The sequence below is a fragment of the Palaemon carinicauda genome, chromosome 17, assembly GCF_036898095.1.
Source record: "Palaemon carinicauda isolate YSFRI2023 chromosome 17, ASM3689809v2, whole genome shotgun sequence".
Lineage (NCBI taxonomy): Eukaryota > Metazoa > Arthropoda > Malacostraca > Decapoda > Palaemonidae > Palaemon > Palaemon carinicauda.
This window is the reverse complement of record NC_090741.1, coordinates 29612383-29634540: the sequence shown is the minus strand read 5'-3', so window position 1 is coordinate 29634540 and position 22158 is coordinate 29612383. Positions and strand designations below refer to the sequence as shown.

The 22158-nt window shown below is 38.4% G+C and overlaps 1 pseudogene; it reads left to right on the top strand.

The window, feature by feature from the left end:
• The first annotated feature begins 17085 nt into the window (after nt 1–17085).
• On the top strand, nt 17086–19767 carry LOC137656278 (uncharacterized; annotated as a pseudogene).
• The last annotated feature ends 2391 nt before the right edge of the window (nt 19768–22158 follow it).

Here is a 22158-nt window from a genome sequence, read left to right as displayed (position 1 = left end):
GGATCAGAGCCCCAGGTGAAATAACACAAAGACAAGAAATTGTGACCGGCCGGGAATCGATTCCTGGTCTGGCAGCTTGTATAAACAGTGACTAAAATACTTGGCCACGAAGAAAAATAAATGTCAATGACAATTCTTCTGTACTTATACCTGTCGAATTCAGGTGTTTTGTACTTAGAATTGAAATCAACATATCTTCGCCTGGGGCTCTGATCCCGAGGTCGTTAAAAGAATCCAGACATTAATATATCAGAAATTTTTGTGAAAATAAGAAATTTAAATTGTTTATGTGAGATGAATGAATTAATAAGGAAAGACGCAGAAAATTGTAAGGAATAAGAGAATGCAATAATGATTTATGTGGAAGAATATTATGACAGAAAGGAAGAAGAAAATAAGTGTGTCAAATATATACTGTATTTGTATGTTTGCAGTGAGACAAAAATATTCTCATGTGACAAGTTTGACTGATAGAATGAAAGAGGGAGGAGAGACGATAATGTGCAAATAATGTTTTATATGTGATAATTGAATATATATTTGGAATGTTATCAAACCAGGAATATAAGGAAAAGACAGAAGTTTGTGAAAATTAATTTTGAGACAATGTCTACTACGATTTAGAATGGTAGATGAAATAACATCAATTAGATCTTATTCAGCATCATATATGAGATGTACGTGCTATAGTAATTGTGTGGTTTGAATTACAGTGTCAGATTTGTGCAAGTTTGATAAGTAACGCAATATGTATTCTTCACCGAATAAAGCTAGGTGAGGCGGTGTATATGTTAGTCTCATTCTGATCCTTATAACTCAAAGGAAATGTAAAGGAAATGTAATCTTTATAATGAAATAACTAAGAGATAAGGTGAGATGATACAACATAATTATAAAATCAAAGAAGGAAAGGGACAAGGTATGAAGGCAATTGACAGATGGGCATCAAGAAGGCAGACGTTACCAGAGGTTAATGTGATATTACACAAGATTTATGATTAACTATTTGGGTAAACTATTAGTGTGTATCAACGATAAGACCATGGTCATATCCTATTAAGTAAAGTGAGAACTTAGTCCTTCAAAGGGTGTTGAATAGGAGGAGATATAATTGGAGGGAGAGCATATCAGAATATCTTATGTAAATGCAAAAGACCTTCGGAATACTGTATTAGACTAGTCGCCTAATAAAATGAATAGGTATGAATAAATTTATTGAGAAAATAAGTAATTGATTATAGGTAAATCAATATGAAAGTATACATCCTTACCATTATATGGGAGAGTGATAAAAAGAGAGATTATGTATAGGCGAACATATGATTTATGTGAAAAATTGGAGACAAAAGGAAAAGTCAACTTTAACATTTGTAAGTTTCTGGTGTGGAACCAAAAACCTTCTTTGAGATTGAAAAAAAGAAATGAATGGGAATGTGCAAAATATGAATGTGGAAACAAAATAAAAGGGCTGAGATGTTGCTAAATTGGGAATGCAACATAAATAGAACGGAATAGTATAATCTAGAAATTCTAGATGGATGTAAAGTAGAGTCTAAAATGATATATGAAATGAGACATTACAGTAAAAATGCCTTGTATAAAATCACATAAAAGGAAAATATACAATTCGTGTGGTCTGGTGTACAAATGCAAGCTAAGGTAATTTCTGACGTTTAGTATTAAGTGAGCATTACATTTAATTTTGGTTTCTATATCTTAATAATGAGTTTACTACCTGAAAAATACCTTTACAGGTCACATATAAAAACTCCTACTGTGGAATTTGATAGAAATTTATCAAAGTATTAAGGCAAGGAATTAGATGAACAGACTACTTGGCATATATTTAGAGTTGAGACAGAAGTAATTGAGAAGAATAGTAGGTTTCTAAAAAGCCCTGCATCAATTACGGCTTATTCCAATAATAAAAAAAAAGAAACATAAAAATGTTAAAGTGAAGAAGAAAATGCGAAAAAAAAAATGCTACTCAACATAAGAAAAACAGATCCTATGATAACTGGAAAGGAAGTGAAGGAAAAAGCAGATAGGAAAGATGTTTCATGGATTCTTTAAGTAAAGGGTAGAAACTAATTCAGGAGATGCTAAGGATTTGAAAACGAATAGAAGCATAAGGTAAAGGGTATGGTCTTTCCAGACCTCTATCACTTTTGATACATTGTGGAAAAACAGCCGAAAAAATACTAATTGTGGAAATGGTCTTTGAGAAAAGGTAATAAGGTATTATTGATATATCAACCTCAATCTTGGAGAGTAGTAGGGGAGAAGGAAAACCTTTCAAGAAAGGTTACAAAGATCAGTAATAAATATCCCTTTTAGGGGAATTTTAGCAGGACGAGTGAGTCTGAAGATGAGAGGGAGAGATAAAGAAGTCCACAGCTCAATAGTATTTTATGAAGTACAATAAGTTGAAAAAACACAAAAAAAAAATATATTAGTTTAACAGATTTGACTTATATTATTATTATTATTATTATTATTATTATTATTATTATTATTATTATTATTATTATAACTTGCTAAGCTGCAACCCTAGTTGGAAAAGAAAGATAATATAAGCCTAGGGGCTTCAACATGGAAAATAGCCCAGTGAGGAAAGGAAAAAAAGGAAAATAAAATACTTTTAGAAGAGTAACAACATTTAAATATCTCCTATATAAACTGTAAAAAAAATTAACAAAACAAGAGGAAGAGAAATAAGATGGAATAGTGTGCTCGAGTGTACCCTCAATCAAGAGAAATCTAACCCAAGAAAGTGGAAGAGCATGGTAGAGAGGCTATGGTACTACCCAAGACTAGAGAACATTGGTTTGATTTTGTAGTGTCCTTCTCCTAGAAGAGCTGCTTACCACAGGTAAAGAGTCTCTTCTACTCTTGCCAAGAGGAAAGTGGCCACTGAACAATTACAGTACATTAACCCCCTTAACTGAAGAATTGTTTGATCATCTGTATTATCAGGTGTATGGTGACAGAGGAGAATATGTAAAGAATAGGGCAGACTATTCAATGTGTGTGAAGGTAAAGGGAAAATGAACCGTACCCAGAGAGACGGATCCAATGTAGTACTGTCTGGCCAGTCAAAAGACCCCATAACTCTAGCGGTAGTATCTCAATGGGTGGCTGGTGCCCTGGCCAACCTACAACCTTCAATGAGGAGAAGCGTAAACATTAAGATAAGTCTTGCCCTGCTATATCAGCTATTTCTAAGAACTGATTTGATAATGATAGCTAGAAAAATTAGTATCAAATTTATCAAATAATTAGGATGAATCAAGTTAATGATTATGATTGAAATAAATGGAAAGCAAACATCCAGATTATTGCAAACAAACGTTAAATAAAGAGAGATTATATATAGGCAAACATATGATTCATGTGAAAGATTAGAGACAAAATATTAGTGTCAACCAATTCTTCTGTGAGATTGAATGAAAGAGTGAATGAGAATGTGTGAAATCAGGTAGTGAAAATAAAAGAAAATCGATAAACCTTTACTGAGTTAAAAATGCAAAATAAAAAGACGGAATAGTATAAACAAGAAATTCTTGATGAATGCCAAGTAGTATCCAGAAGGAAAAAATGAAAGGAAACTAAAGGTAATGTTCTGTGTAATATCATAGTGCTTCTAGGGTAATATAGATATGTTTACCATATTTTTATAAAAGAAACTGAGAAAGATTTACAATCATGAAAAGTGTAACCATATGTTTAATGACAGACTAATTTTAGATGTTATAGCTAGGATTATGTGGATGATAATTACCAGGTAACTATGCTGGAAATGTTAAAAATATTAAAGACAATTAAAGAGAAAATATCACAAATTATTGTTATACCAAGGTAATTTAAGGTGTAAAGATTATGCATGAAAGTACCTAAGTACAGACTGTTGTTTTATATATATATATATATATATATACATATAAATATATATATATATATATATATACCTGTATATATATGTATATATATATATATATATATATAGATATAGATATATATGTATATATATATATATATATATACATATATATCTATATCTATATATATACATATATATATATATATATATATGTATATATATATATAAATATATATATATATATATATATGTATATATATATGTATATATATATATGTATATATAGATAAATATACATATATATATATATATATATATAAATATATATATGTATATATATATATAAATATATATATACATATATATATATATATATATATGTATATATATATATATATATATATACATATATATATATATATATATATATGATATATTTTTACACATTTAAACCTGTTTTTCATATTCCAAATAAGCCATATATATAAATACATTAAAGTCTGGATTCTCTTAGCGACCTCAGGATCGGAACCCCAGGTAAAATCATCCAAAGACTATAGTATCAGACCGGCCGGGATTTGAACCTTGGTTCAGGATACCTGTATGCCAGTGACTATGCCACTCAGCCATGAAGAAAGATCCCGAGGTCGTTAAGAGAATCCAGACTTTAATGTATTTAGATATATGGCTTACTTGAAATATATATATATATATATATATATATATATATATAAAACGGATTTTGAGCGAAGCAAAAAATCTATTTTTGGGTGAGATAGCCATGTTGTCCTGATGCAAGTTCCTTCATTAGTAGCTTCCTAGGTTATATGTGACTACAGTGATATATCCCAGAATATTTACCGAAGGTACCCCGAATTCTAACTCCTGGAGCGAATATCCCTTAAAATTCTAAGAAGGGATATCGCGTAAGGACGTAATGGCACACTCCATATCAATCTGCACCCCAGATAGAGTTTACGTTCGAGGAGGTGTGGCAAAAATAAAAGGGAGGCCCTTTAAAGGCCATCCCCGTTCCCTACTACTATCGATAGTACAACAGCGGCATCCCTACGATAGTGGCCATTCCTTGTAGCATTGAGCATAGGCTGTTACAGATACAGTACTTATGGGAGGGAACTGAAGATCTCTTCTGCAGAAGAGATGGGTGGGTCCATCAGGACGACATGGTTATCTCACCCAAAAATAGATTTTTCTCTTCGCTCAAAATCCGTTTTTTGGGCTCAAGTCATGTCGTGCTGATGGAAGCATACCAGAGCATTAATGTATCTATGGATTTTCCATCATTGCCTAAACCTTAGTGCTTCCTGCCTCCTACAGGGAAGAGTCATCTAGACAGTTGAAAAGGGATTTCAAGGTAAACATAAATAGTATGACGAAACTCAAGTACCCACTGAATATACAAATAGTCTCAAGCTGTATATTTGGTCAAAAAGACATCAGTGTCTCTTATGTCTAACCTTAGATGCATAAAAAAATGTGAAGGATGCATTCTAAACAAATAAGAAGTCTGGCATGTATAGATACAATTGTCTGGCGAAGATGGACGCACTACATTCAAATAGACATTTATTTTAAATAAATGACTACAAGAGATAGTTAGCAAAACGAATGTAGTTTGACAATGGGATTATACCTGAAAAAAGTACAGGAATCGTATTCTTTCTTGAAGGAATGAAGTCAAGAAATGCTACTCTAGATTGAAGAGAAGGTAAAAGATAACCGCTCTTCATAAAACATGTACTGGTTACCAATAACTGCCCTATATACTTCGTACACCGGCACTAGAGGTATCTGTAAAATTCCACACCTGGGATTTTAGAACAGAGCTAGTGCTACCATAGTAACACATAAATAAAAGAAGGCATACTTAAAAAGGATGACTTCCTCTCCCCTTAATTGACAGTCTCAGTCAATTATCTGTTCATTGTAGAATAAACGGCTGAGTAAATAAGTTACCTGACGTCACCACATATTGCTTCAGATCATGGACTAGCAAAGCATAGTGTTTGTAGAACATCCTGGATGATTCCTATCCAGAACATGTCCGAGGACAAGTGAGGACCCAAACCAAAAAGTGTATCACAAAAAATTAGGGGGCCGGTTTTAAAACACTACCTGCCACCACTACAAAGTGTTTCAGTTCATGCACTTGTTTTGCGTAGTGTTTGTAAAATACCCTGGATGATTTCTATCCAGTGTATGAACGAAGACGCTCAAAGTCCATGAACTGAAAGAAGTTCAGTGATGAAGCAATCTTTCTTGGATCATGACCTGCGGGAGTACTGTCCGGATCCACTCTACGAATAAAGTAGGTGAGCTTCGCCCTTAGTTGATTTAAAGATAAATTTGATCCCGAAGTTTCTCCTCTAAAGAGCTGACCTCCCCTGAAGTCTGAAGATCTACGAAGATAGACCTTTAGACACTCTACAGGACGTAGAGAGACATCTTCCTTCAGAGGACAGATTCTCCATTGACCCCACCTCTTAGTGGGTAGCTTGATTTTAGCGAGAAATGATGGATCAGGGAAGAGATTGAGTTCTCCTAAATCTGTGAACTGAATGTGGCCCTCATCTCTCGATAGAGCCACTATTTCACTAACTCTAGCCCCAGAGGCTATTGCGAACAGGAAAATAACGTTTTCGGTTGGATCCTTAAGAGAACAATCTTCATTGTTCACCGATAAGGCATAATGTAAGACCTTGTCCAAAGACCAAGAGATGGGCTTTGGTGGGGCTGCAGGCCTAAGTCTAGCACATGCTTTCGGAATCTTCTTAAGAATTTCATTTGCCAGATCCACTTGGATGGCATATAGGAGAAGTCTAGTCAAGGCTGATTTGCACGTATTTATCGTATTGGTCGCCAACCCCTGGCTATGAAGGTGGACAAAGAAGGACAGACAGAAGTTCATAGAAATTTCTTTCGGTCCTTTTGATTTAACAAACTCCACCCACTTCTTCCAGGAAGACTCATATTGTCTTTTAGTAGACTTAGCCTTGTATTCTTCCAAGAATTCTATATTGCCTTCTGAGATCCCAAACCTTTTTCTAACCGCTAGAGCAAGAAATTCATGAAATGAAGGGTTTGGGTTCTCTGTGAGAAACCAAAGGCAGTTAATTTTTGAACCTTCGGAAATATACCTAGGATCGGAGCTAGGACCAGCCTCATCTAGTCTATCAGACCCATTAAAGGATCCTCGTATGGGGCTATTTAGCGAGGTAGTTTCTTGAAGACGCTCGTGATGAAGAGGTCGAACTGCAGTTCCGGGACTTGTTCCCATTTGGGAGGGAATATGTCTACGTCCATGGACCATTCCAACTCTATCGCCTTGGACCGTGATAGAGTATCCACCGTCACATCATGGATCAAATGTAAATGAACTGCGGTTAGGTGCCATCCCTTTAGGAAAAGGATGGGTAACATTACTAAGACTGTACGAGACGTTCGATTGTGACGTCTTATTATCGCTTCGGTGTACCAGCTCAGACGTAGGGAGTCTGATCTGTGTGGAGGGTACTTCCCCTCCCACGAAAAGACTAGCAGAGTCCTGGGACTTTTGTGTTTTAACTTTTGTTAAAGAAGCGATTAAAGAGGGACCGATCTCAGTCTTTTTTTATCTCTTCAAGCGTTTGATGCGTGTTTTCTCCAGGCTCTTAACGCATCTTTCCGATGTGCACTTTGCACTAGGTCTGTCACTATTGCGAACTGGGGAAAGTTTAGCACTTTTCCTTGTTGGCATTTTGGGAATCTGATCGATTAGCTGAATCTCCTGACAGACCTCGCGAGCTCCTTTTAACTTCCTGAGGGAAAAAGGAGCTGATGTGACTGAGGGCTTCGATGGTTTTTTAGCCATCGAAACCCTAGAGCTGGAGAAAGTCGAGACTTCTAGAAGCATATCTTGCATCTGTGATGTCCCAGGAACCGGGTCTTCACTATGAAGATACTTAAGACTGTGAGTCTGATATTCAGGCACGGCCATAAGGGTTGTAGTCTGGGACTACACTCAGAGGGAAAGGGATTACCTTTAAGTCTCCGAAGAGACGTGAGAAGTTTCATAACATTACAGGAGGTATCAGTCTCCAATGGAATGAAAACAAAACACAAAGGTAATCGGGGAATGTCGAACGCATAGACAGTGTCTAGGTTAGGCTAACTAAGCTAGACGAGTTCTCGGTTACCTAAATCACCGAAACTCTAACTATACGATCGACAGAGGAAAAATGAAATAATTATGCATATAATCACATCTTCACAAGAATATGCCTAAATAGCTAATTTATTACGAGAATTAAATAAGGCTATTTAAAAACTGGAAGTCGTTCCGCTAACTAAATAATGCATGCCTAAGAACGACAGCGCCCATGGCGCCTCCAGTAAAGACCTAGCTCTAGAAACACAATAAATACTCAATATCATTGAGAAACAAGAGCTAAAACATATTCAAAGTAAAGACCCGATACTCAACTTTCCGAAGGCGGAAGAAGATGAAGAAAGCAAAATAATAATCCTTTAACCAATCGAAATAAATTCAATCGCTGGAAAATACCACCGAGCGAAATCGTTACAAATAAAGGAATGGCCACTATCGTAGGGATGGCGCTGTTGTACTATCGATAGTAGTAGGGAACGGGGATGGCCTTTGAAGAGCCCCCCTTTTATTTTTGCCACACCTCCTCGAACGTAAACTCTATCTGGGGTGCAGATTGCTATGAGGTGTGCCATTATGTCCTTACGCGATATCCCTTCTTAGAATTTTAAGGGATATTCGCTCGAGGAGTTAGAATTCTGGGTACCTTCGGTAAATTCTCTGGGATATATCACTGTAGTCACATATAACCTAGGAAGCTACTAATGAAGGAACTTCCATCAGCACGACATGGCTTGAGCCCCCCCCCCCAAAAAAAAAAAAAAAATATACATATATATATATATATATATATATATATGTGTGTGTGTGTGTGTGTATGTATGTATCCGCAGATAATGAGGTAACTTTCAGTGGGAACTCGGTGTTTTTGATGGGGAAACATACGGTGGGGAAACGGTATAAAATGGTTTAAAATAAACCTTTTCTTCCCTATAAGTTGTTCTTGGACGTATAATAAATCCATGGAAAACTACACAAATTATCTATATCCTTTGCTACTGGCATATTTCTCCTTTGTTTGCTGACATTTTATGAAACCGTTTTATTCGACCCTTATAACACCGTTTGTTTGTATTCCTTCTTGCAATACCCACGTGTACATATTTCTTTTTACTCATAATATTTAGGTACAAGCTACTACGAGACTTGATGCTCCTAATACCATTTTTATGTAATCGTTGATGCAATAGCTACGTGTACATTTCTCATTTTGTCAAGTTTAAAGTCATTTCTTCCATTATTACAACATTTTAATATATTCCAATAAAATAGTATTTATTCATACCTTCACTTTATCTTACTATTTGTTCATCATTTCAGTAATTTTTTCTATTATTGACATATTATGTTCAGTTTTCAAAGAGCAAAAACTTGTTGTGAACGAGTTTACCCTTCAAGTTTACTTTACAGACGCCGTACAAAATAAAAACTTCTAGCTGCTATGTACTAGCAAGCGGTAAATGCTGATCTGCGCACGCTCCCCCATTGATTACTACTTCTTAGATAATCATTCCTGGAGTATTTTTTTAGAGAAATACAATGGTTTCTGCTTCTCCGTGCACTTACTTCACTCGAAAAAAAAGGAAAAACATCAAGCTCCTCTGCACTGGCAAGAGAAACATTATTTTTTTTTTTTTTTTTTTTTTTTTTTTTTTAGAGAAATTTAATGTTTTTTTCCGCTGTGTTCTGGCCACCATTGCAAAAAAAAATCTGGTTTGGTAGTCACAATGACAAGTTTGGGGAAAATTCTTTATATGCAAATTAGCGACGCCGTCACATCATTACTGAAAAATCGATTTTCATCAATATTTTCAAAAGTAACATGCTAGTATCATGAAATTTAGTTACAACTTTCATGATCCTAGCACGTATACTTTTGAAAATATTGATGAAAATCGAATTTTCGGTAATGGCATCGCTAATTTGCATATAAAAAATTTTCCCCAAAGTTGTCATTGCGATATCCTAACCAGATTGGTTCAGGGAACCCTAAGGAAGGTGAATCCACAAATAAATCTTATACTAGAGACCATTCATGGGTCCACCATTGAAACCATAGGACGGCCAAATCGACTCATACACATATCTTTGTGCATGCATAGTGCACACTCCATATGTACTATATGTGTGTATGTGTATGTATATGTATGAATGTATGTATATATATATATATATATATATATATATATATATATATATATATATATATATATATATATATATATATATATATATATATATGTATACTGTATATTTATTCTCAGTATAACTATATATATGTCAGACAGATGCTTATTTTTGGATAAATTTCATATGCAGAAGGTTTATGTATATTATTGATGCCTTTATTTGTGGGTTTTGTTAATTAATAAGAAATAGGGAGACAAATGCAGTTAGTAGTAATTGTAAAGATATAGAAAGAATTGTGGAGAGAAATGAGAGTGAACGAGAGTTAGGTAGGATGTTTTCAACTAATTTCGCTGACTCCAGGGTTCTTTCCCGTAAACAACTCCCCGAACGACAGGATCCGTTCTTGAATGACGAACGGAACATAGACGAGTGAGACGTGGAAGCCGGGAAAAAGTCACGTGATTAAGGATAGCTTGACACGCCCTGGACGACCATATATAAGCAACGAGAAGACGGCATCTCTCTCAGTTCTCACTCATCTCCCACTGAGAGAGGACCTGCTGCTGCTGCTGCTGCTGGCTACTGCCTGCCTTCTCCCTGCTGCTACCTGCTGCTGCCTGCTGCTGCCTCTTCACCCAGCTGTTTCTCAGCTGCTGTGAAAACCGCCACCGCCGCCGCCGCCGAAATCACCGATTTTGCCGACGTTTTTCGACGATTTTCGCCGAATTCGTCGCCGATTTTCGCCGTTTTTTCGGCGATTTAGCTGCTGTATTGACAAGGGCCTTGCCCCTGAATAGGCTGTATTCAGCCCCCTGATATAAGGGAATCAATATTGACTACTCAGAATAGGCTTTGCCTCTCCCTACATAACCTTCCTTAACTAACAGATCCTCCTGTGGAAAATCTGGTAGCCCATGCGGTCTTAAAACTCCAGTCGAAGCAGGGCCAAAGGGTCAAAATCTCCCACTTTCGCCGTCTGTGGCAAGTGGCATAGGGCTGTTAGGCTTGGCGCCTATAAGCCAAGTTGTTAGAGGTTAGAAATTAGTTTAGATCTTTGGTAACTGGCGAAATAAGCCAGCTCTCAGATAGAGATAGGAATTAGCACAAATAAAATTTTAGGATTTTCCTGTGTGTGTTTTTATTCCTAAACCTCCCTACCTGCAGGAGTAGACTGCTGGGCCGTCTTAGTGCGTGAACACAGTAAGAAGGCTCCCCAACAGCTGTTTGTGCAGGGTAGTAAACAGCTAAAAAGAGCCAGTTTCAGCACTGCTCTAATAATAATAGGATAGTCAGTGTTCTACCCATATAACTAACAAAATTGTTTTAATTCCAGATTCTTTATTCCACTTTTTCCGACTTCCACTATAACTTTGCTTGGGGCCTTAGGGCTTAAAGGGTTGGACAACCCCACCAGGCACACTGTCTGTCTTTCTGTATGATCTCTGATGATCTACTCACCCTTCTTCAAATCAAGGACTTATCTTGGAGATCAGCAAATGAACTATATGAAATCGTGCTAGAAGCCCTGGGCACTGGTGAAATAGAGATGAACCCTGACCTGCAACCCTGTCTAACGGAACTGGAAATGGAAGCCGAACAGGAACGAATGAACAAGGAACGAGAACGGATGGAACGTGACCGCATGGAACGAGAACGAATGGACCAGGACCAGGACCAAACAAACCGCAAAAGGACAAATATTGACAACGACTCTGATGGAGAACGAAACCTACCTTGGCAGGAAGTAAGGAGAAAGAAGAAACTTCCTAGAAGGAACCAACCAAGGAATGATGTGCCTACCCAGCAAGGGAACCTCACCGTAGGAAGCAACAACCAGCCAGCTAGAGAGAATAAGACCTATTTCTTCAGGGTCTTAGCTGGAAACCCATCAGAGGCCTTCAAGGCTATTGCTGCCTTTGAAAATAAACATAAAAATATACAAATGATTGCCAAACCAAACAGGCAAGGACAGTGGACCATATCCACCAGGGACACAAGAGCCCTGATAACCCTACGGAGCACCTCAGACATTAGGCTACTAGATCTTAAAGAGGAGGAAAAATTAAAAAAAGCAGTTGTGGTTGGCTACCCAACTGACATGATGGAAAGCCACCTATTAAAATTACCTAACATCACTGCAGCAGAATGCATGCGGAACAAGGCAGGCTTCCTTACCAAAGCCATACTAGTAACATTTAAGGGTCCACACCCACAAAGAGTTGATCTAGGCATCTTCAGCAGCTTCAGGGTCAACAAGTATTACCCTGATCCCCTCAGATGCTACAACTGCCATAAGTTTGGGCATCACAAGGACCAATGCCAAGCAAAGGTCCCAACCTGTGCTGTCTGCAGCCTTAACCCTGGATAGGTACGGTGGGTCGTTTGCGACCCCGAGCGTCAAAAAAAAACAGGTTTTTCTCACGTGACTCACCCCTGTGACTGAATTTGTGGGTGATCGACCTGCAGGAGGTGTCTCCCCTACACGCTCTAGTAGTGTCGAGATGTGCATTGCTGTAGCTGTACTCCTTCCCCGATTTCTGAGACGCGTCGGGGTCGTTCGCGTCCGAGTTTACCCTTCTGAGGTAGTTTGCATAATTATCAAAGTTATTACGTATTATGAAATTGTCGTAGAATGGTGCAACTTGTATAGGTTATCAGTTGTGGAAAGTCTTGGTGGATTGTTTGGCTACCATGTGCATGTTTTTTTTTTTAGTTAAAATGTCGTTCATCACCACGAGGACCATTTTACCGCGAGTGCCCCTTTTTCATTTTTTTTCATTTTTTTGCCAAGTCATTTTTCCGTAAGATATTGCCAAATAGTGTCGTAAAACTTTTGCTTGTTTAGTGTTGGAAAGTGTGTCTAGATGATCTGGCTACCCATGCATGACTTTGTTTTTGTCAGATACGACGTAGTTATTGGTATATTGGGTATTTAACTGCGGTTACCAATTTCTGTTTTTTTTTCAATATTTGTAAAAATTACTACGTAGTAAGGAATTGCCGTATATTATTCATTTTTTTTTCATGTTTATGTGTTAGAAAGTGTGCCTTGATGGTTGGGCTAACACGTGCATGTCTTTTTTTTTATCTGAGATGTCGTATATTACAATGTCGGGCATTTTACCGCGAGTGTCCCTTTTTAATTTTTTTTAATTTTTTTGCCAAGTTATTTTTCCGTAAGATATTGCGAAATAGTGTCGTAAAACTTTTGCTTTTTTAATGTTGGAAAGTGTGTCTAGATGATCTGGCTACCCATGCGTGATTTTGTTTTTGTCAGATACGACGTAGTTATTGGTATATTGGGTATTTAACTGCGGTTGCCAATTTCTGTTTTTTTTTCAATATTTGTAAAAATTTACTACGTAGTAAGGAATTGCCGTATATTATTGATTTTTTTTTCATGTTTATGTGTTAGAAAGTGTGCCTTGATGGTTGGGCTAACACGTGCATGTCTTTTTTTTTTATCTGAGATGCCGTATATTAGAATGTTGGGCATTTTTCCGCGAGTGCCCCTTTTTATTTGTTTTGCATTTTTTTGCTTAGTCATGTTACCGTAAGGAATTGGCAAGTAGTGTCGCAAAACTTATATTTTTATAGTGTTGGAAAGTGTTTCTAGATGATCTGGCTACCCATGCCTATTTTTTTTTTAGCCAGATATGGCGTATATATAAGTATGTGTTCGATTTTCCTGTGATTGCCATTTTTTCGTTTTTTCCCATTTCTTTCAAAATTACTACGTACTAAGGAACTATCACAGAGTAATATTTCATTTATATGTTTATTTGTCGGAAAATATGCCTTGATGGTTTGCCTAGCACGTGGCTGAAATTTTTTTTTTCTGAAATGCCGTATATTAGAATGGCCATTTTTCCACGAGTGCCCCTTTTTATTTGTTTTGCATTTTTTTGCTTAGTCATGTTACCGTAAGGAATTGGCAAGTAGTGTCGCAAAACTTATATTTTTATAGTGTTGGAAAGTGTTTCTAGATGATCTGGCTACCCATGCCTATCTTTTTTTTAGTCAGATATGGCGTATATATAGGTATGTGTTCGATTTTCCGGTGATTGCCATTTTTTCGTTTTTTCCCAATTCTTTCAAAATTACTACGTACTAAGGAACTATCACAGAGTAATGATTCCTCTAGATGTTTATTTGTCGGAAAATTTTGTTTACTTTTTTTTTGATTGAATATCATCAAATTTTTTTAGCTAAAATATTGTTTTACATTTTTTTTTTCGATTTTATTTCCCTTCAAAAAAAATTTTTTGGGTCAGAATTTTAATTTTATAGTCGTAAAATAATCGACAATTATCCAGCAACCCACCATACAATTTTTATGCATATCCAATAATAATTAGATTAGTAAATAACACCTTGAAATTGACATACCCTTCCTACATTTCAAGTGGCAGATTAGGGAGTCTGAGTCAGTGTGGTTGGCGGCCATTTTGTGGACATATCCGAAGCGTAAGCTGCCCTATCTATATATATTCTTGTTCCCTATAGAATTTGTGATATTTTGGTATATTTTTACCTGCATAAATATCATATTATATATTAAATATATGTATTTTTTTACGAAATTTCCAAGTACTCAAAAAATTACCTTTAGATATGGCCCCTGATATAAATGTAATTTACAAAATAATGAAGATTTTTTTACATATTTCTATTTTAGGATAACATATGTTTATTCCCTAAAAGAATTAGCCACTTCCTATTTCATTTGGGTACCCAAAAAAATTCATGAAATTTGGACAATTTTTTTTTGGCCAAAAAAAGTTACCCTTTTTTTCTCATTTCAGATCTTCACCTCCATGGGTCTGACTTCATCCAAAATACATCAAGATGTGTCCTAAACATTCAAGAATCAATTCCTAAAAGGATTTGTGTATATATGTATAAACTTTTTTTTTATGAATTTTTATGTCAGGTCTTTTTTTTTTCTACTTAATTTTTTAAAATATTTATAATAAATAGTTTTTCTGCAGATGAGTAGTATTTATCTTTACAGTTGTTTTAAGCATTCATTGAAGTTTTTTTTGGCAAAAGAAAAAAGGAGTTTACTGCAAAAACTGATTTTTCAAGAATTTTTTTTGGCGTCGGGGTCGTTCGCGTCCGAGTATACCCTTAAAGGGGTGTCCGACGACCGTACCTATCCAGGGTTAAGCACCCCACACAGGAGTGCATTGACAAGAAGGCTGCTGGAATACCCACTGCAAAGAAGTGCTCTAATTGCAAGAAAGGGCATACAGCAATGGCCTGGGGATGCCCTGAAAGGGTAGCAAGGGTAATTGCTGTCCTCCCCAAAGACAAAAGGGACCCATCAAGAGGAAGAGCGGCCCCCAAACCTCTACCCAGGAGGAGATTCTACACCCAGGAGGAGCTAAGCAGGCACTCCAACTCCAGAACCAGAACCAGATCAGTATCAAAACCCAGAGCCAGATCTACCTCCAGGGCTTCAACTGAAGGACCAAAACCACTACCCAGGACCATCTTCATAAAGACCACGGTCCTAAAGGATAAACTGACTGAACTAGTCACACAGTCCGTGACTGGAAAAATCAATGCTGAGACAATTGCAGCCAGCATTGAACAAGTACTAAATGACTTGCTCTCCAAGAATAAGTCCTCTCAATCCCCCTCTCTTGCTATCCAGGAGATCACTTCTCACTCCTCACCAACCACACCTACAATTCCATCACCTCAATCACCCGTACCTTCCACATCCTCTACTTCAGTCCCCACACCTATCATACCACTCACCCCATCCATCATCCCATCATCCACTCTCACCCCATCCACCTCATTCACTTCATCTTCCGAGGTCAAGGCAGTTGCCTTTGCCCCTAGGGACCCAAGACAGTACTCTTCAACCTACACCATGGAGTAAGAGTTCTGAACTTGAATTCAGCCGGTGTTAGATCAAAGATCTCCTCCCTAATTGCAGTATGCAAAACTGAGAATGTAGATGTCATCCTGCTACAAGAAACCAATCTTCCAGCAGGAAAGAAACTAAAAATCCCAGGTTACAATGCCTACATCGCACCACAGATAGGCACAGACAGAGGCCTAGCTACATTAGTTAAAACTAGCATACCAACAACAAGGTTACACAACCCTATTCCCTGTGGCACCAACATAGAGACACTAGCAGTAACAATAACATTACTGAATCAAAAAATAGACATATACAACATATACAGAAAATTACATAGGGAGGATACAGGAGAATTACAACTAACTCAACTCTTTGCTCGCACAGAAAGAACACCAACAATTATCTGCGGGGATTTTAATGCACATCACCCCATACTATCATCCCCATCAATGACAAACCCCTCAGGGGAACACATAGCTTTCGCCCTGGATGAATTTGAAGGAGTCTCCCTCCTAAACACAGGGCAACCTACACACATAAGAGGTGGTAGACTGGATCTGACTTTTGCCACAACAGCCATTAGACATCTAACCAAGTGGCAAGTACACTCAACCCTGATAAGTGATCACTTTGCCACAGTGACAGAATTGGACTTGCAACAACTACCTCCAATCCCACCACCCCCACCAAGATGGAACCAGGACCTAGCAGACTGGGTCTGCTTTCAAACAACCATAGAGGAATGGGCAGCAAGCTACACTCCCTCAGAGGACATAGATCAGCTAGAAAAAGATCTAGTAGATGCCTTTCACAATGCAGCCAACAGAGCTATGCCCCTGAAAACCACAGGAAGCAACTATACATACAAAGACTCCTGGTACTACTGCCCAGAAATCAGGAGTTTGAAAACCAGACTAAACAGTCACAAAAATATACAGAAGAAGGTCAACAGTAGAAAACAGAGAACTACTGCAAACAGTCAAAACGGAAACAAATCAAAGAATCCATGAAATAAGAATTGAAAAATGGATGGAATGGTGCTCAAACCTGTCAGGGTACACAACTCTAACTGAGCTATGGAAATGGCTACACAAAGTAGCCGGAAAAAAGAAGACTCCAATTGCCACACACCCACACCCACAAGAGGAGGCAGAAAGAATTGCAACAACCTTTGCAAACAGGACATTATCAGCTAATCTCTCCCCTGAAACCAGAAGGCTACAGGAGCAACTGGCACCAGCCAGGTGGGAAGAGATCAACAGAGCCTGCCTACAGCAGGATGATACTGACACCCCTTACACAGTTGAGGAACTAAGAGCAGTACAAAAAGCAGGAAAGGATACTGCACCAGGGGCCGACAAGATAACCTACATAATGATCAAGCACATGGGTCCAGCAGGAGAAACCGCATTCCTGAGGTTATTAAACAAAACACACCTTGAGCACACAAGGCCTCAAGCCTGGAGACAACAAGACACACAACCAATCCCTAAGCCAAAGGATCCAAGCAATCCTAGACCAATAGCCCTAGTATCCTGTATAGAAAAAACAGGAGAAAAAATGGTCCTAAACAGAATCAAATACAAAATCGGCCCCCTACACAAGCAGCTATATGCATATCAGGAAGGACTTGGCACCTCTGAATGCATTACTGAAGTATTAAGCTGCATAAACCAAAACAAGGCAACAATAGTCTTTATAGACTTTGAGAAAGCCTTTGAACTAGCAAGCCCAACAGCAATGCTGCAATCAGTGGCCAAAAAAGGAGTCAAAGGTCACCTACTAGCATGGACAAAGAACTATGTGCTAGGAAGGCAAGCTAGAGTCAAGTTCCAAGGAGTGGTTTCTACCTATCATGAATTGGAAAATGGCACACCACAAGGAGGGATCCTAAGCCCCCTCCTATTCAACATCCTCATGGAAAATATAGCCTCACTCCAACTTCCCGAAGGAGTAGACATATTTGTCTATGCAGACGATGTATGTGTGATAGCTAGAGGAGCTGTCAGGACGATGAAAATGCAAAGAGCACTCAATGCCATCAGCCACAAGTCCAATGAGCTTGGACTAAAAATAAACATTGGCAAAACTAAGGCCATGTCAATTAAAGCCCCAAATCCCTTGCAACCACTCACAATAGGAATGGAGCCCCTAGAATGGGTGGACAAATATACATACCTGGGAGTAATAATAGACAAACAACTTACCTTTAGATATGAAATAGAATATCTCAAGGAAAGGACAAATGCCAGAACGGCAGTCATGAGGTACATGTGCAACCTCAAGGAAGGAGCAAATGAACATGTCCAAATGAAATATTATCAAGCCTGTACCAGAGCACTAGTGGAATATGCCTCCCCAGCCCTCACTGGGCTAACAGACATACAAAAAGGAAAAGTAGAAGTATTTCAAAACAATGCTATGAGGCTCATGCTAGGCGCTCCATTATGGACAAGACTGTGCAATCTAAGGATGGAAACCAGGCTACCGGCCCTTGAAGATAGAATTGCAATGAGAAATGCAAGCACAGTTGCAAAGATGTTTCTATCAAACAGGGACTCAGTCACCAAAAAAAAGGTTAGAGAGGAACTGGAGAAACATCCTGCAGTTCAAACCCCAAACTCTTATGGCAAAGATCACAGCAACAACATTAAGAGACTTGGGCTGGCCGGAATACTCCTACAACTGAACCCAGACACAGCACAGAGTATCCAACACATTCCACCATGGAAAAAACAAGTAGCAAAATTCAGCTACACCAAGCTTCCAAGGGCAAAAGAAAACTGCACCATAGAGGAACTCAGAAATGCTGCAACAGCAGCAATGTAAACTGCAGAAACCATAGGAGCACATATCTACTATACTGATGGTACATTGGATCCAGGAACACAAACACCGGGAGCTGCAGTTCACTCCTGCAATTTCACAGCATGCTGGAGGACATCAAACAATGTCTCCACCCTGCAGACAGAGCTTGTTGCAATACAACAAGCCCTAAGATACTCCATTGAGAATGAGGAAGGACCAGTAGTCATTCACACTGATTCACGATCCTCAATGCAAGCCCTACAGCAGGACAAAAACAAAGAAAACAAGTCCCTGATAGCTGATATCAAATCCCTCCTATATCAGCACAATGAAAGAAACAGGCTAGTAACATTCAACTGGATACCCAGTCACATAGGGATACCAGGGAATGAAAAAGCTGATGAGCTAGCCAAAAGCACCAGACACATCCAGAATATACAGGTGCACATACAGCCTGCACTACAACAAATCAAAAACAAAATAAAAACACACCTTAAGGACAACCTAATCAAGGATCTACACATGTGGGCAGAAAATGGCTCTCCCTCTGCCACTTGGTACAAATGGGCCACGGAGCTAGAACCCCCACCCATAGACAAAAACACCCCAAGGAAACAGGCTGTATGCATACACAGACTCCGGCTGGGTTACAAGGCAAACTGGGAAATCAGAGAGGACATCCAAAGACCATGTGATCACTGCGGTGACACGCCACAACACGCCCTCCTGCACTATTTACTTGAATGCAGGGAAACAGCACAGCTGAGAGGTGATCTACTAGTAGACACCAACGCACCAGAGGCCGGGAAAGCTGCGGCCACACTGGCAAAGGCAATTGTGGAAAGCTTTGACACCCACTCACAGTTGCTTTCAAGATTACCTCCTCCCAGGTAAAGACCTCACATTCACACCACTCCATCCCATACCTTCATCGTAAGGCCCTATTCACATCATCCTCTGTACTTTCTTAGCTTAACCTACCACTAAAAATCTCTCCGCAGGGACCCTAGAGGAGTAAAGGGTTGGACAACCCCACCTGCATCCTTTTCTCTACATTTCAAGGCCTTACACCCCAATTTTCATACTACCACTATCCGTGAAATGATGGCCCTCTATCACTAATACCATCATCCTTACCCTGTTCACAACTTTCTCTACCACTAAAAACCATTTCAAATTTCCTTTTATTTTGATAACCCACCTTATATCTTTTCAGATCACCTACGGGCCGACCAAGGGAAAGGCCCGTGCTAACAAGAAGTGTTGGCTGTAATACTCTACGAACGAACGAACGAACGAACGGCATCTCTCTCTCTTCCTAGTAGTCGCTCTGTAACAGGTCTAAAGACCTACTTAACCTGCCGGGTCTCCTTGACGAACAACACGTGGCGGCTGCCTTTATAGCTGGGGGACGGCGATTAATCAGAATCCTATAGCAGCCGAGAAACTACAGGGGAACATTTACCCCTGAAAACTAAGGACGACGAACAAAGTTACTACGCCCGCACCTGATTGACTGTGAGTGTGTTTGGCGAGACGTCCCAGAGCGACCGAGGCGTGACGTCCCAGAGTGACCAAGGCGTGTCTAGAAGTTTGCGCCAGCCTTCCCAACACCTGACGAAGGCTCATACTTCAGCGACGACAGTAGGCTTATGATTGACGTATAGGCCTAACTAAACCAAGATTCATCAAATTCTTCAGCCAGTGTCAAGACGTCTGAATTCATCACTAAGTGTTAATGTAGAAAACACGCTTTTGTTTTTTGACTGCTTGTAAGTGACTGTTCAAACCCCTTTTTATGTCTAGTAAAGAAAGAAACCAGCATTCGTATCCCTCACCCACGTAACTTTGCTTATGTAAACTCCTGAGAGAAATTCAATTAATATTAAAAAAAAGGAAATAAGTATTAAGAAGAAATAATATGCAGAGGTAAGATACTAGACTAAATAAGAAGATTTGTTCCAAGAAAAATCTAGGACATCATCACACACACACATATATATATATATATATATATATATATATATATATATATATATATATATATATATATATATATATATATATATATCATTAAGCACTGGAAAATTAAGTTCGGTGATTTTCTTATTTTATTTTATTTATTTATATATTTTTTTATCTTTTTTATTTTATTTTTTTTTTGGTGTGTGTGTGAAGAAAAGCAAATCGCCATTAGCCTAAAGGTTTCCATGGACGCTCAGGCCGACAGATCATTACAGATCCAATCCAGTTATCTCCGTTTCACATACACGTTCACTTTCATGTAAGTTCTATGAAGCGAAAACTGAAGTAGATCCGCAGACACCGCAATATACGTTCAGATTTCAGGGCCCCGCGAACCTGTCACTTTAACACTGTTTGCCTGCAGATACCACAGAAAATCCAATTCATCTAATAATAATAAGAAGAAGAATAGGGAAGTGGGGAATATGGGGAAAGGAAGAGTACCCCTGGATACAATCCAGTTGATAGCTCAAAGGCAGGTACTCGGTATGGGAAAGACTAAAGCTTGCCGCACACTGAGCCCGAACGGACGCGCCAGATCAGAACCAAAACGTCCGATAGAAATCGAAAGCATGCATTCTTACCTGGCTGCGCACATTGGGCCAGAACAGAACGGAACTGACGCGCCAGAACATAACGGAACCGACACAGTATTCTTTGAAAGATATTTTCTCTGAAGCGTCGGTGGCGTCTGACAGGCTACGCATGCGCAGAACGACTGCAGCGGTTGTTTTGGAGAGGGTTGCTGAGGAATTCGGTTAGTGTGATAGCAACCAATATTTCTCTGATGTCAGAAATTTGACGAATGTATTTTAATAACAATGATGTAAACATATGATTTAATACAAAGAATTTTGCAGTGATTATTAATTATTATTATTATTATTATTATTATTATTGTTATTATTATTATTATTATTATTTCTTCTATTTTGAAAACATATAAACATCTGGCTTACGGATTCGATAAAGGATTGATATACAGAATATCTAATCATTGTAACATCAATTAAATAAGAACTCAGTTATGATTAAGGAAAACTTCCTTCGTTCTTATATAATTCTGCGTTGGTTCCGTTCTGTGGCTTCTGGCTCAGTGTGCGCGCTGGACGTCGTCTCTGTTCTGTTCTGAGGCTTCGGTGGCTTAGGCGGTGGTTCCGTTCCGGCTCAGATTGCGGCAAGATTATGGAAATAGGGAGAAAGAGAAATACAGGAGAAGAAAAAAAGAGAGGGGCAGACCCTCTTGCGATATTAGGGAATTGGTATTAT